Raw genomic sequence first — 16,501 nt, forward strand, 5'->3', positions numbered from 1 at the left:
AGTAGCCACGGCCAGAGGTTTTAAGTGTGCTGTCAGGGAGTGGAGTGGCCCAAGGGTGTAGCTGGTCTGTGATGTTGACTTTGTTCCAACACATCATGGAACTGAGCCGTTCGGACTGTTGGGAAGAGCCAGGTTCTGTCCCGGACTTGGTATTCAGTTTTACCCAGGCCTGCAACGAACAATACGCAGATTCAGAGAGAACATCATCGGATCCCTCTATAGAACACAGAGCAATACAGCACACTACAGGCCCTTCGACTCACGATGTTGCATCATCATTTTATCCTACTCTAGGATAAAATAACTAACCTAAACTTTCCGTCCTACAGAGTACTCTTGATGTGTCTGCCTCTGCCACCACGGTCCACGCACCGTCAAACCCTGTGGAAAGAACGTACCTCTGAAATCACAACCCCGCCCCCCCCCACACACACACACACACGCTCGTAACTTTCCTCCAATAACCTTAAAATTATGCCCCTTGTAGTAGCCATTTCCGCACTGGGAAAAAGTCTCTGGTTGTCCACTCGATCATCATGTACGCCTGCATGCATCACCTCACATCCTCCTTCAATCCAAAGAGAAAAGCTCGGCCTATCTTCTTAGGACATTACAATAGACAATAGACAATAGGTGCAGGAGTAGGCCATTCGGCCCTTCGAGCCAGCACCACCATTCACTGTGATCATGGCTGATCATCCACTGTCAGTATCCAGTTCCTGCCTTATCCCCATAACCTTTGATTCCGCTATCTTTAAGAGCTCTATCCATCTCTTTCTTGAAAGTGTAACATTCCGTTATATTGGCTCGTGTATGTCTAGGGGAAATCCCACCCAGCACCTGCCTCAACACTCCCCACAGGGTCGGTCGCTGCCCGAATCAATCCCAAACATCAATCATCAGCCAGCACACCCAGTAAATTTTAACAAGTACATTTTATAGATATTACTAAATCTATGACATTAATATAAATTTGATACAGAAAAGGAAGTAATGAAAAAAAGGCGCCAAGACTTATCAAAGTCCAAGTTCTTCGCGCGCAACCGTTGGAGCTCAATCAATTCCTGACGACCACCCGGATCCTGTCGACTCACGGCTCAGAACCACCCGAAGTGATCGATCGGAGCCTTTATGCACGTCCACCGTCCTCCCTGTCTCTCCACCGTCCTCCCCGTCTCTCCTCCGACTCCCCGCCAAAAACCCCCGCACGTCCGCCGTCCTCTCCGTCTCTCCTCCGACTCCCCCCAAAAACCCCGTCCACCGTCCCCCGCCGTCTCTCCTCCGACTCCCGCCCCAAAAACCCCGTCCACCGTCCTCCTCGTCTCTCCTCCGACCCCGTCAAAAACCCCGTCCGCCGTCCTCCCCGTCTCTCCTCCGACTCCCCGCCAAAAACCCCGTCCACCATCCTCCCCGTCTCTCCTCCGACTCCCCGCCAAAACCCCGTCCACCGTCATATGATACAGCATTGTATCCGAAAACAAAACGATACATGACCACCCATTGGTTAATAACACCTTGCTATCTCTAATAACCCAAGCAACTGTCTAGTTAGAGACTTTCTAGCATTCCTCAGTATAACATAACAAAAGAAGCCATTTCAAATTTAACAAAAAAGAAAGACCCCGTACACTCTCCCCCCCCCCACCAATAAAAGTCATGTCCTCATGACGTTAACAGGGTTCACCAGTGCTCCTTGTAAAACACAAAACCCAACCCAGGTGCATAAAGCAGTGACATATCTTTCCAGGGCAGTAGAGATCACATCCTGCTCTCCCGGCGCTGTATAATTTAGTCTCTCCGAGGGATGCCTACTCCTCTGAGGCCTCTGGACTTCCTCCGCTGACTCTCCCTGTTGAGACACCCCAGGTGACCCCACGGGCCTATCTGTCGGACCCTCCCCCTCACCGGGACCCCTCGGCACCTGTGAGCCCTCTGCCTCAGGTTCTGGCTCAACTCGCTCCTCCCCCAATCCCGGCTGTAATACAGCCGGCTCTGCAACACCCTCCCTCGGTTCCCCTAACTCAGTGATGGAAGGGCCAGCACCGGGAACGAGTACGCGAGGGGTATCCCGCGCTTAAAAGTGATCTCCCGCTCCGTTATGTTCCTTACCATCACCCCCATCCGCCGTGCCCGTACAGCTGAGGGCCTCTGCAATTTAGGTCTCACCAGCGCCCCAGCCGGGAACCGGGACCCTTCCAGGTCGTCTGGGGCGTCTACTAGCAGGGCCTCGCCCGCCGGTACTCCGGGGAATCTGGGGGTGGCTATCACTAATGCCGCCTCCCCTGGCCGTATCACCTTAGGCCTCGCCTGAGTGCACCACACCGTCCCTCGTTTGCACTCAGGATCCAGCCCCTGGGGGTCACTCACTCCTGCGTACACCGCTCGGAACAGGGGTGTACCGAGAGGGTCTCCAGAAAGTTCTCCCCCGCCTTCTTCTTACAGGCTCCCAAGAGCCGTCGCACCAGAGGGGTGTTAGTCCCCACTAGCAGGGCAGCGCCACCGGTTTCCACCGGGTCCGGACAGACCAACACCAGCGTCTCAAAGGCTTCCGACGCTCCCACATCTCCCTCCGAAAATTCCAATCTCACTGACAAGTACCCATCGTACTGGTAATCACCATCACTTATGCCCCAAATCTCCAGTGCATTAAACGGAGTTACTGGCAAGTGCTTCAGATATTTGTTGTAGAACGACCGGTACAGTAAGGTAACCTGCGACCCGGTGTCAAGGATGGCTTTCGCAAAGATTCCCTCTATCCGTAGGGGCACGCTGGAACCGGGGTCCCACCAGTCCATCCGGAATTTGGGCTTGTACTTTCTGGGGTTCCATAGCTGTTTTCTGGGAATGTGTTCCTCCCGAGACTCCAGTCCGTTCCCTCACTGAGCCTCTCCTAAATTTCCCGACACCTCTCCCTTCTTCCCGGAGCATCTCGTCTCTCACAATCTCTCCGCAAGTGACCCGCTTCCCCACAGCTGTAGCACACCCCCGCCCACTCACATTCCCGCCGGAAGTGCCCCTCTCTCCCACAGTTATAGCACCCGCTACCCGCCGCCTCTCTCCTCCCGATACGCCCCCTGGGGGACCCCTTGGATTTCTCTGATCTCACCCCGGCTACCACCTCCTGAACCGCTGAAGACCGTCCCCGGGGGTCCGAGCCCCCTGTTCGACCCGAAGCACTCTCCTCCGCCCGCACCTCTCTAATCAGCTGCCCGAATGATGGAGGGGGGCTCCTCTCATATGACTGCCGGATACTCCAAGCCACCCTGTCATCCTCCCGGGAACCTCTACATATCTGGTTTATCCTCAGCTTCGCCACTTCGTCCGCCCTCACTACCCCTCGGCGCCGCAGCCCCGTAAGCTTGCCTTCCGGCCGGAAAACGTATTCTGAGAGCTTTTCCCCTCTTCTCTATCCCATTTGTTGAAACTCCGCTAAATGTTGCCAGGGATCTCCTGACAGTCCAAACACTTCCTCCAAAGTGTCCAAACACTCCGACAGGGAAGCCGAAGGATGTTCCGCTCTCAACTTGCGGACCTTTCCACCAATCGCTGTCTCTTTTCCTCATCCGAAACTGGCCACACCTCTAACAACTGGGATGCATCCACAACCCAGGTCTCATATTCATCCTCCCCTTCCGGGGTGGGCCTGGCTCCTGAGAAAATTCTCAGCTTCGGGCGGGGCCCCTCAACCCTTCTCGCCAGGGAGGTAATGGCAGCCGCTAACTCGGAGGTCTCAGCCCTAACTGGGGACGGGGCCTGGCCAAGCCTTCCCACTCCACACCTCCACCCCTGGCTACTGGCACCTCCCCTGGGGCCTCATCTAGCTCTCTCTCTCTCTCTCTCTCTGTATCTTGTTTTACGGCGGTTGGCATCCAGCTTAATGGTGCATTACTGCCACCCTCTGCTCCAGAATGTGCACTAGACATACATTCTAAATCCCTTCACCCAATCACACACACACACACACACATAAACCTACACTTCACCCTCCCATCTTTGACCATTCTAGTATCCTATTCCTGTTTATTCGTCATATTCTATAAAAAACCCCTGTACCCCTTAAAAACGCTAAAAATACCCGGACTTGTGCTCTCTCACCCATGCCCAGCAACCCTTTTAATGTGAATTCCTGCATCCCCAACTCCCTTAATTTATTTCTCATCATCTCTCTCTGTATCCCATACTTCCTGCAACACAAAACTACATGTTCTACTGACTCCTCTTCCTGACATTCTTCACACAATCCTGTCTGGTGTTTCCCTATCATTTTCAATGTTTTGTTTAATGCACAGTGCCCCAGCATTAACCTAGTCCACACAATTTCCTCTCTTCTGTTTCCATTACCTACCCTAGTAACTGCAATACTCTTTTGTATTTGATATAAATGCCTCCCTTTCCCCTCCCTGTCCCATCTTTCTTGCCACATTCAGTTGACCTTTTCCCAGATTACACACTTAACCTCTGCTTTACTGATACTAATGTGCATTTCCACATTTTCTTTCTTTAACGCCCTCTTTGCCAACTCATCCACCCTCTCATTCCCCTTCACCCCTACATGTGCTGGAACCCATAGAAATTTTACCTGACCTCCCTGATTTGCAATTCTTGTAACTAACTGAAGGACTTCATAAAGTACATCTTGCCGACTGTTTGTGTGAAAAGACCTTAAACTTGCTAGAACTGAGGATGAATCTGAACATATCAATGCTTTGGCTTGTCTGGCTTTCTGCACCCATTGCAACGTAACCAACACTGCCAGCATCTCCACTGTAAACACCCCTAACTTATTAGATGTTCTTCTACTGATTCCAATTTCTTTTGCTGGTACTACCACCCCAAACCCTGTCACTCCTGTTTCAGGTTCCTTCGCACCATCCATATAAATGTGAGTATAATCACTATACTTTTCCGTCACATGACCGTTAAATGCATTTACCAAATCTGTTTTATATCTTTCTTTCCTTTTTACCTCTAACAAATGCCAGTCTATGTCAGGCCATACAAGCTTCCATGGAGCTACAACCGGATAAACTACTGAAGGACTTATCCTCAGATCAAATACTCCACATCCTTTCACGATATCATTCCCTACCCGACTAAGGGTATCCCTCTGAAACCTCCCATTTTCCCAGCACTCCTGCAACACTCCTTTAGTAGGGTGAGAATCATTGTGCCCCTGCAAGTTAGCCCAGTAGTTTGCCATCAGTTGCATCCTTCTCAGTTCCAACGGCATTATTCCCATTTCTACCTGTAGGGCTGACACTGGTGACGTTTTAAAAGCCCCACTGCACACTCTCAAGGCCTGAGCCTGAATCACATCCAGTTTCTTTATAAGAGACCTAGCTGCTGATCCATATACTATATTTCCATAATCAAATACAGATCTTACTAAAGCCACATACATTCTCTTCAAACCTGAACAACTTGCTCCCCATTCCCTACCAGTCAAACATCTCATCACATTTATTACTTTTTTACATTTCTCCTCAACTTTCCTGATATGGTCTGCCCATGTTAATCGTGAATCAAATAAAACTCCCAGAAATTTAAATGATGCAACCCTTTCTAATTCAACCCCATACATCCTTAACTTCTTCCCTACCTCAACCCTTTTCCTGGTAAAAAAAATACAGTTTGAGTTTTGTCTACTGAAAATCTACATCCCCAATCATAACCCCACTCCACCACTCCATCAATTGCTTCTTGTAGTTTCCTGATTATATGGTCCATGTTCCTGCCTCTTTTCCACAAGGCCCCATCATCCGTAAACAGTGACCTACCTATATCCACTGGTACCTTTATGAAGACATCATTGATCATAATGATGAAAAGTAACGGGCTAATCACACTACCTTGAGGTGTGCCATTTTCCACTATGTACTGTTTTGATAATTCTGATCCAATCCGAACTTGAATTTTTCTACCAAACAAAAAATCTTTAATCCAATTAAAAACACTCCCACCAACCCCCATCTTGTGCAGTTTAATTAATAATCCTTCCTTCCACATCATATCATAGGCTTTTTCAATGTCAAAGAACACTGCCACTACTGACTCTCTATTTGCCTGGGCCTTCCTTATTTCAGTCTCTAACATAATCACTGAGTCCATGGAATTCCTTCCCTTTCTAAAACCACTCTGATAACTTGCCAGCATTCCCCTTTTCTCAAGCTCATATGATAACCTTTCTGTTATCATCCTTTCCATTATCTTACATATACTTGATGTTAATGCAATTGGTCTGTAGCTAGTGGGTTTTGACAGATCCTTGCCAGGCTTCCTTATTGGAATTACTGTTTCCATGCACTTGGTAATCTTCCCTCCTCCCACACTCTTATAAAAATGCAGCAACTTCAAGAGCGCTCCTTCTCCTAGATTTTTTAGCATCACAGAGCATATCAGATCTTTCCCTGGGGAGGTTGGTCTCGATCTATTTATTGCTCTCACCATTTCTGCTAATGTAAATGGATCATCAATTATATCATCTGTTCCTTCCCTCCTGCTTAACACACCTGGGTGTTGGCTCATTATTCTTTCCCTTCTTCTTCTCCCTTCTTCAGACAAATTTTCTGAACTGTGTATCAGTATAAATGACTTGGCCATGACCTCAGCCTTATCCCGACTGGAGACTGCAGTTTCCTCCTCAGATATCATTACTGGATATTCCCATTCCCTTCTATCTCCTCCCACCCTCTTAATCATTCTCCACATCTCTCCCACAGCTGTTGTTCTTCCTACCTTGTCGCAAAAACTCCTCCAACTTGCCCTTTTAGCTTGACGTATAGTTCTTCTCACCACTGCCTGTGCTTTCTTATATTGAACCAAATGCTGCATATTATGGGTTCTTTTAACTAGCCTGAATGCTCTATTTCTGTTTTTTACAGCCTGACAACATTCCTCTGTCCACCATGGTACCAGTTTTCTATTCATCCTATTTTTACTCCTAGGTATAGATCCTTCTGCTGCCATGATAATTGCTGAAGTCACCTGACTGTTTAATTCATCTACATTTCCAGAAATATCAATCTTTGTCAACCCTTCTTCACTCAACTTCTGGAACTTACCCCAATCAGCTTTTTCAAACACCCACTTTGGGGTTCCGCCACCTGGTCTTACTTCAACTCTTTCACCCACTGAACACAAAACTGGGTAATGATCACTGCCTACTGTTGAAGCAGTCCAAACTCCCCAGTTACTAATGCCAGCCAAGGTATTAGACACTAATGTAATATCTAACACTGACTCAGTTCCTGTTGTTATATCTATCCTTGTGCCGCTACCATCATTCATACACACCAAATCCCTTTCTTCCATCAAATCTTCAATTACCTTTCCATTTGGATCTGTAATCTGATCCCCCCATATTGTGCTATGAGCATTGAAATCTGCACACCACACTACTTTATGTCTGTTTTGTCCTTGTATCTTTAATAGGCTGTCCAAATCCAACCTTTTACATGGATTGTAGTAGTTAATTATAACTACTCCCTCCCCTCTCTCCCACACTTCCACCACTATGTATTCCTGATCATCTCCTTTTTCCAGTACCCTATATGGTATACCCTGCTTGATTAACATAGCACAACCCCCTCCTCCCCCTAGATTTCTATCTTTCCTTATCATTGAATACCCATATACCACAAAGTCTAAAGTTGGTTTCAACCAAGCTTCCTGAATACACACTATATCCGGTTTTACAACCATTTCTTTAATAAAGTGCTTGAATTCCTGGCTATTGGCCAGTAAGCTCCTTGCATTCCATTGTAAAAGAATCACCATAATTAGTATTAACCAACACATGACACTTCCTGGTTTGACTGATTACTGAGATTCTCCCTCACTTCCTCCCATGTCAGTCCTACTAACCCTAAATGGTTTACTGCTGCTTTTACGACCAGCTGAATTTTGTCACTTTTTGACTTTACCTCAGCCGTACTATTAATCACTCCTGCAATGAATGTTACTAGAGCCTTTTTGTCTACATAAATCCTGTCATTTGTTCTTTGTTGCATCTCTCGTATCCCTATTGCTCCCTGTTCATTAGGAGCATTATTCTGTTCTCTTGACATTCTTACAGCTTCTGCATAAGTGATCTTTCTTTTCACTCTTATTTCTTGAATTTTAGTCTCCCGTCTGACAACCTCACACCTACTATATGCAACATTATGAGCTCTTCCACAATTGCAGCATTTTGGTTGAACTCCTGTTCCGCACTTTCCATATTCATGATCACCCCCACATCTAGCACATCTCCTCTGCCTTTTACAGTTTTTAGCCACGTGTCCAAACCTTTGACAATTATAGCACCTCAGTGGCTTTGGCACATACACCCTTACTGGGTAACTCATGAAACCCAGGAACACCTTCCTTGGCACTCTTTCTTCTTCAAATTCAATCTATACTGATTCACTTTCCTTTTTCACTCCCTCCTTTGTTGTTTTCAGTCTTTGAACATTCATTACTTTCCCTCCTTTGATATTCCTCTTTATCTCCTCCATATTTATACTCATTGGCATCCCCGTGATCACTCCTTTACAACCACTGTTTTGTGCTCCCACCCTCCCAGTGCATTCCACCTTGCATTTTCCTATCTCTTTTAGCTTGAGTGCTTTCTCAAGTTGTTCCTCATTCGCACATCTTACCAATAAGTTGCCATCATTAAGGACTTTTGCAAATACTATTTCCCCTACCTTATTTGTCAGAGTTGTTGTTAGCACAAACGGATTAATTTTCTTCATATGTCCCTGAGCCTTCTCATTAAACCTAATTATGACAACACCTCCTCTCTGAGCTTGTTCATCTTCCTCACTTTCAGAGCTTTCTCCACCAACATTTCTTATTCTTTTATTCCCTTTGTCTTGGTTTTTATTCATCCAACCCCTCGCTACCTCCTCATTCCCTTTATTTCTCCCTTCACAATAATCCACCTCTCCCCAGCTGCCTACCTCTGGTCCCAAGTCTCTATCCCTCTCCTTCTCCACTTTCTTTCCCTCAACCCGCCTCTTATCTTGTCCGCCATTACCGGACCCACACAACCCCCTCCCAGCAATTTCCGTTCCTTCCCCACTCTCTTTCCCTCAACAGGTTCCAAACCACATTCACGCATCAAGCAAAACACAGCCAGCTTCCTGTCGAGCCAACTCACCACTGACCTCATCTAGCTCCTCCTCCGGCACCTCCTCACTTTGGTCCTCCAAGAGGGTGTGGAGACCCCACGGCCCTGCCTCCCCCTGGACGTGGACTGTCGCTGGTAGTTCCAACATCATGACGTCTGCACTCATCCGCACCAACATCCAGCTGGACTCCAGTTCTTTCCCACACCTTCTAGTTATAAGTTCTACCTGCCTGATACCTTTAATCAAACTCAACCCTCGCACCAGTGTATCTGCCGGAATGCGATAATCGACTCCACTTAGCACGCACACATGATTCACCGGTACCTCCTCCAATTCACACCAACTTACAATCTTATCTCGATCCATCTTCGCACCACTTAACGCAACGACTATTACAGCTTTACCGAAAATACAAATCCAGGACGGTAGCCCCCACTTGTAACGTTCCGTTATATTGGCTCGTGTATGTCTAGGGGAAATCCCACCCAGCACCTGCCTCAACACTCCCCACAGGATCGGTCGCTGCCCGAATCAATCCCAAACATCAATCATCAGCTAGCACACCCAGTAAATTTTAACAAGTACATTTTATAGATATTACTAATTCGATGAAATTAATATGAATTTGATACAGAGAAGAAAGTAATGGAAAAAAAGGCGCCAACGGTTATCAAAGTCCAAGTTCTTCGCGCGCCACCATTGGAGCTCGATCAATTCCTGACGACCACCCGAATCCTGTCGACTCAGGGCTCGGGACCACCCGGAGTGATCGACCGGAGCCTTTCCGCACATCCACCGTCCTCCCCGTCTCTCCTCCGACTCCCCCCAAAACCCCCCGTCCACCGTCCTCCCCGTCTCTCCTCCGACTCCCCGTCTCTCCACCGTCCTCCCCGTCTCTCCACCGACTCGCCGCCAAAAACCCCGTCCACCGTCCTCCCCGTCTCTCCTCCGACTCCCCCCAAAACCCCCCGTCCACCGTCCTCCCCGTCTCTCCTCCGACTCCCCGCCAAAAACCGCGTCCACAGTCATATGAGACAGCATTATCATCCGAAAAAAACGATACATGAACACCCTGCTATCTCGAATAACCCAAGCAACTGTCTAGTTAAAGACTTTCTCAGCATTCCCCAGTATAACATAACAAAAGAAGCCATTTTAAATTTAACAAAAAAGAAAGACCCCTTACAAAAGCATCCAGAGACTTGGCCTCCACAGCCTTCTGGGGCAGAGCATTCCATATATCCACCACTCTCTGGGTGAAAAAGTTTTTCCTCAACTCCGTTCTAAATGGCCTACCCCTTATTCTTAAACTGTGGCCTCTGGTTCTGGACTCACCCATCAGCGGAAACATGCTTCCTGCCTCCAGCGTGTCCAATCTCTTAATAATCTTATATGTTTCAATAAGATCCCCTCTCAGCCTTGTAAATTCCAGAGTATACAAGCCCAGTCGCTTGAGGACATGTCCTCTAATCGAGGTAGCATCCTGGCGAATCACCCCTACGCCCTCTCTAAAGCTTCCACATTCTCCCTATAATGAGATTAGAACTCAGCATGCCATGGTAGCGTAGCGGTTAGCTCCACTCTATTACAGCTCGGGACATTGGAGTTCGGGGTTCAGTCCCGGCGACCTCTGTATCAAATCATAACTATCATTCAACCATGCATAGATAGAGCCGAACCAGACACTATTTCTCGGGGGCCAAGACGCAGAACATACAATATAGCACATTCAAAATAGCGAGCAACATTCAATAGTCCAAGACCCTGAGCGACATGCCCCGCAATCAGTGGTATCGTCTCCCGGCAGTGTGCAGACTTGTCATTCCGCCGCTCGGGCACGCGAGGGCAGCAAGGACCGGAGTGGCCTGCTCCCGCTTCTCCTCACCAGATCAGAATCGGAGCAACACACACAAAATGCTGGAGCAACTCAGCAGGCCGGGCAGCTTCTACTGAAAAGAGTACAGTCGACGTTTCGGGCCGAGACCCTTCATCAAGACTGGAGAAAAAAAAATGAGAAGTAAGAAAGTGGGGGAAAGGGGATGAAGGAACGCAAAATGATAGGTGAAACCAGGAGGGGTGAAGTATAGAACTGGGAGGTTGATTGGTGAAAGCGATCGATACAGGGCTGGAGAAGGGGGGATCTGATAGGAGAGGACAGAAGACCATTGAAGAAAGAAAGGGGGAGGAGCACCAGAGGGAGATACAGTAAGGTGAAAGAGGGAACTGGGAATGGGGAATGATGAAGGAAAGGTGGCGGCATTACCTAAAGTTCGAGAAATCGATGTTCGTCCCATCAGGTTGAAGGTTAAGATATTGCTCCTCCAACCTTTCCAGCATCTGCGGGTTTTCTCTTGTTTCTGATCAGAATCAGGCTTAATATCACCGGCATATGTAGTGAAATTTGTTAACTTAGCTGCAGTAGTACAATGCAATACATGATAATAAAGGAAAAATGATAAGATATTAATGTGTGTATATTAAATAGTTAAATGAAAAATAGTGCAAAAACACAAATAATAAAAGTGAGGAATTGTTCACGGGTTCAATGTCCACTTAGGAATCATATGGCAGAGGGGCAGAAGCTCTTCCTCAGTGTGTACTTTCAGGCTTCTGTACCTCCTCCCTGACAGTACCAGAGAAGGGGGCATGTGCTGGATGACGGACGTGTACTCCCGCCCGAGAGTGAAGCAGCTCCGCCTGCCCTCGACGGTTGGTACCTATGGGACATCCCACCGGCGACTGGGGCACTGAACTTCAGTAGCAGCTGACCAGGAAAGACACAAGCAGCAAAAGTGAGCGCTCAATGACCGGCTTGGCGTTGAGACTCGGAAATAAATTTTACCGTCGCTGCCACGCTGCTGCCTGTCAGCTGAAACAGTGAACCGTGTCCACGAGTTGACAAAGGGTCTCATTAGAGCTGCATGGAAGCCTTTTCTGTTTCCTGACTAACATCTAACCCTCAACAGTCATTGATGAAACGAGTCATCTGCCGACAATCATTGGGCTGTTTGGGATCATGCTGTGCACCTACTGGAATCCATTTTTCCCCAACCAAATAAAGGATACCTCACAATTTCCTGACTAGACATAAAATGCGTTGTGCATGAGAAAGTGGAAGGTGCCTATTGTGTTTCCCCCAAACCAGAGACTGGTTGAAGACTCCACTGACTGAATAAAATGTGGGGATCAAATTAGCCCAGTGGTTCACACAGTAACAACGGGGCACAGCGAAATACCATGTCACAGAACTTTTTACCTGTCCTACTGCTATGCTCCTTGATTCTTCTAATATCCACCAGTCTTAGTTTTGAATAGTTGGGTAGAGAATTTAAGAAGTTCATCACTTTCTGGGTGAAGGCACGTCTCCTCATTTAGTTCCCAAGTAGAAGAAGAAGAAGAAGAAAGCCTTTAACTCCGAGTGGAGGCATCGGGACGCCGTCATGACAGCATATTTTTAGCGGGCTTTCTTATTTTTACGAGGCCGAGTTGCTAGCTCAACACTCAACCCAGCACGGATGGAAAGCGTGCAAGGGAGCCGGCTGGATTCAAACTCGGGAGCCTTCGCTCCAAAGTTCGGCGCTGATGCCACTGCGTCACCAGCTGGCTCAGTTCCCAACAGCAATTGATGATTCAAGACCCACCATCTTGAGCAAAGGTATGCATGTGATTTGTCTGATGTTTGCTCACAATGATTTTGGATACAAGGGACATTAGTTCTGTACTTAAACTGACTTAGTTCCATTAGTTATTTGACTATGCTGGGATGAGGAGTCATTGCTTTTATGGTTAGGCTGGCCAACAGGACGTTTGGGTTAGATTGAGATGCATTGTAGTGAAAGCAATTTCAAAAAGAACTCCATACATACTTCACAAGCATGAGAAGATCGTGCAAAGCAACACACACAAAATGCTGGAGGAACTCAGCAGGTCAGGCAGCATCTATAGAAAAGAGTTAACTGTCAACGTTTCGGGCCAAGAACTGGAAAGGAAGAGGAAAATTCAGAGTAAGAAGGTGGGATGAAGGAAGAAGTACAAGGTGGAAGGTGATAGGCGAAACTGGGAGAGGGGAAGGGGTGAAGCAAAGAGCTGGAAAGTTCATTGGTGAAAGAGATAAAGGGCTGGAGAAGGGAGAATCTATTAGAAGGGGACAGAATATGGAAGAAAGGGAAGGGGGAGGAGCACCATCGGGAGGTGATTGGCTGGTCAGGAGGTAAGGTGAGAAAGGGAAACAGGAATGGGGAATGATGAAGGGGTGGGGGGGCAACTACCAGAAGTTTGATAAATCAATGTCCATGCCATCAGATTGAAGGCTCCTCAGACAGAATATAAGGTGTTGCTACTCAAACCTGAGGAGGAACAGACTTGAAAAGAAAACATTTACAGGAAGTGATGAGAATGAATGTGGGGGTGTGCTGCACTGCTCCTACCTATACAAGCATGAGCCTTGCAACTCACTGGAGGAACTCCGCAGGCCAGGTAGCATCTATGGAAAAGAGTAAACAGTCAGCGTTTCGGGCCAAGACCCTTCATCAGGAGTGGAGAAAAAAAAAGAGAAGTTAGAGTAAGAAGGTGGGGAGATAGGAGGAAGTACAATGAGGTAGGTGATAGGTGAAACTGAGAGAGGGGTAGGAGTGAAGTAAAGAGCTGGGAAGTTGATTGAAGGGCTGGAAAAGGGGGAATCTGTTTGGAGAGGATGGAAGACCATGGAAGAAAGGAAAGAGGGAGGCGCACCAGAAGGAGGTGATGGGCAGGTTGGATATGGTGAGAGAAGGAAGTGGGAATGGGGGAATGATGAAGGATGGGGGGGGCAATTAACAGAAGTTTGAGAAATTGATGTTCATGCCATCAGGTTGGAGGCTACCCAGTCAGAATATAAAGTATCTTTTTACGTCTTTTGCCTTGGATTTCCAACATCTGCAGATTTTCTCTTCACAATTATCGGCCTAATGGTCCAAGTGACGTCCTTCTCTGCCCTTCCTTTCTGTGATTCTAAAGTTCTGAATTTTTTATGATTAGATTTCGGAGCTAGTCCGTAGATTCTTCAGACCAATAAGGTACTCAGAAAATTGGGTTGCAGTGCTTAATCCTGGCATTTACCAGTACAGAGACCACAGGAACGATGACTCGTCTGTCGAATGTCATACAGATGGATCTGCTGGGAAATGATACAAAATGGACAGCTCCTTTCCAACCTTTCATTTCCAAAGGGTGTGAGCGAGGAGACTGAGAAAATGTGTGGTAGCTTTTGCAAGTTGAGAGTGTGAAAAAATGCAATTTGAAATGTGTGCAAGTAAAGAGTCTAAGGAAATGTTTGGCAGCGAAGGCAGCTGTTCATCTTTCTGCGTGCATTTGTCTGCGTTTGACGAGAGATCCGGGCAAGGATGGTTAGGACCCAAATGCTGGAGTATCTGAGACACAATACGAGACTGAAACGAAGGCAGGGTTCTAAACTAGACGCTAGACAAGAATCCAAAGTTGAGCTGATAATTGAGCACGGAACCTCAGTTCAGGTACTCTTTGAATATTAAAATCCTGGTGCCAAAACATGGCCGCCAATTAGTCCAAACAGGACAGGCCTGAACCTTAATGGGAACACGCCAATTTTCCATATTCTGGTGAGTTAGAGCGTTTAAACACCGGAGGTTGCAGCATGCATATACCTGGGCATGTCTGTGTCTGTGTCTGTGTTTGTGCATCTGTCTGTCTATCTGTCTGTACATGTATGTGTGTGTATCTATTTGTAACTTTCTGAATTAGTCTCGAGCGCTCTATGTAGGTGGTGGTAAAGGAACTACTGTACATAGCATATTAGTTTCTTTGGAGGTTATTGAATAAGGTTAGAGCGCATCAAATTGCAGATAATATCCTACTTCCATGCTATAGTTAACATTTCCAAACTTCCTGATGTCACAGAATTACATGGGAATGTGAAGCACTGAGCGTCAGTATAACCTGAAATAATATGAGGGAATTCATTTCAGTAGAACAAATGTAGAAAGGCAGCGTGCTTTTTAGATGGTGAGAGATTGACAAAGGTTGATGCTCAAATGGACTTGCGTGTCTTTGTACAAAACTGATGAAAATAAACATGCAGACCTGTAATATGAGGACAAATGGTGCATTGGCATTTATTACAAAAAAAATTGAATACATGGGTAAAGATGGCTTACTTCAATTCAGCAGGATCTTGGTGAGAGATACATATTATTTTTGTCTCCTGATCTAACAAAGGATGTACTTGCTGTACTAGGGATACAGCAAAGATTCATCTGAGAGATAGCCAGACTGCCAGATTAAAAACTGAGAATTTTTGAAACACTCAGCAGGTGAAGTAGCATCTGTGTAAGGAGAAACAGTGTTATGTAGTTGTGATGATCAAAGATGGTGATGAATCAACATACAGGAGCTAGTTTGAAAATTTGGCTGAGTAGTGTCATAACAACAGCAACTCACTCAATGTCAGCAAGACCAAGGAACTGATTGTAGACTTCAGGAGAAGAAAACCAGAGGTCTATGAACCGGTCATCATCGGATGATCAGAGATGGAGAGGTTGGTAATTTTAAATTCGTGGGAGTTACTATTTCAGAGGACCAGGTTCATGAACAGTTACTACCCCTCAATCATCGGGCTTTTGAACAAAAGGGAAAAACTATACTCTCTTACCCATCCACTGAGATGTTCCCACAGCCAATGATCTCACTTTAAGGACTCCTTATCTTGTTATTTCATGTTCTCATAATTTTTCTTGGCATTTACACAGATTGTTGTCTCATGCACTCTACTTGATCTTCCATTGATTCTGTTATAGTTACTATCCTATAGATTTGCTGAATATGCCTGTAGGAAGATGAATCTCAGGTGAGATATATAATAAAATGTACTTTGAACTTCGCAGCATCTTCAACCTCAAATGTTAACTCTGTTTCACTTTCCCTGGGTGTAGGCTGCCCTCGTGACCATTTTTGGCATTCTCCATTTTTATTTTCATTAAATATTTTCTCCCCCTGCCCCTTCACCCGCTATTCCTTAGCTCCACCTAAACAGTTTTCACTTTTACATCATGATTTTCCAAGCCAAGATCAGGCCTGATGAGGACAGAATAAAATGGCAGCAGACATAGGGTACCTGTAGCTTCAGCCTGTTCTTTCAATCAGAAACAGCAAGTGTTTAAGAAAACAAATACTGTAGCCTATTTCCCTTTGTTACAAGAGAGTTAGGGTTCAGCAATGAGGAAGTATTGTATGAGGTTCTACTGAGACACACCTGGAATGATGTGCTGAGTTTTGCTTCCCTTATTTAAGAAAGAATACACTGGTATTGAGCACTAACCACAGATCCTGAAGTAAGCTACATCCTTACAGCTGAAAAGGTTCCACTTATTCAGGCT

The 16,501-nt window shown here is 46.4% G+C and overlaps 1 protein-coding gene across 1 annotated transcript in view; it reads left to right on the forward strand.

Annotated features, from left to right (window-relative positions):
- Nucleotides 1-10,971: 10,971 nt before the first annotated feature.
- Nucleotides 10,972-16,501, forward strand: part of LOC134350276 (beta-microseminoprotein-like) — a 35,997-nt gene continuing 30,467 nt past the window's right edge. Inside the window, exon 1 of the mRNA XM_063055309.1 lies at nt 10,972-11,130. The gene's annotated coding sequence lies outside the window, so the exon portion shown is untranslated. The remainder of the gene's footprint in view (nt 11,131-16,501) is intronic.

This window comes from Mobula hypostoma, chromosome 8 (genome assembly GCF_963921235.1).
Source record: "Mobula hypostoma chromosome 8, sMobHyp1.1, whole genome shotgun sequence".
Lineage (NCBI taxonomy): Eukaryota > Metazoa > Chordata > Chondrichthyes > Myliobatiformes > Myliobatidae > Mobula > Mobula hypostoma.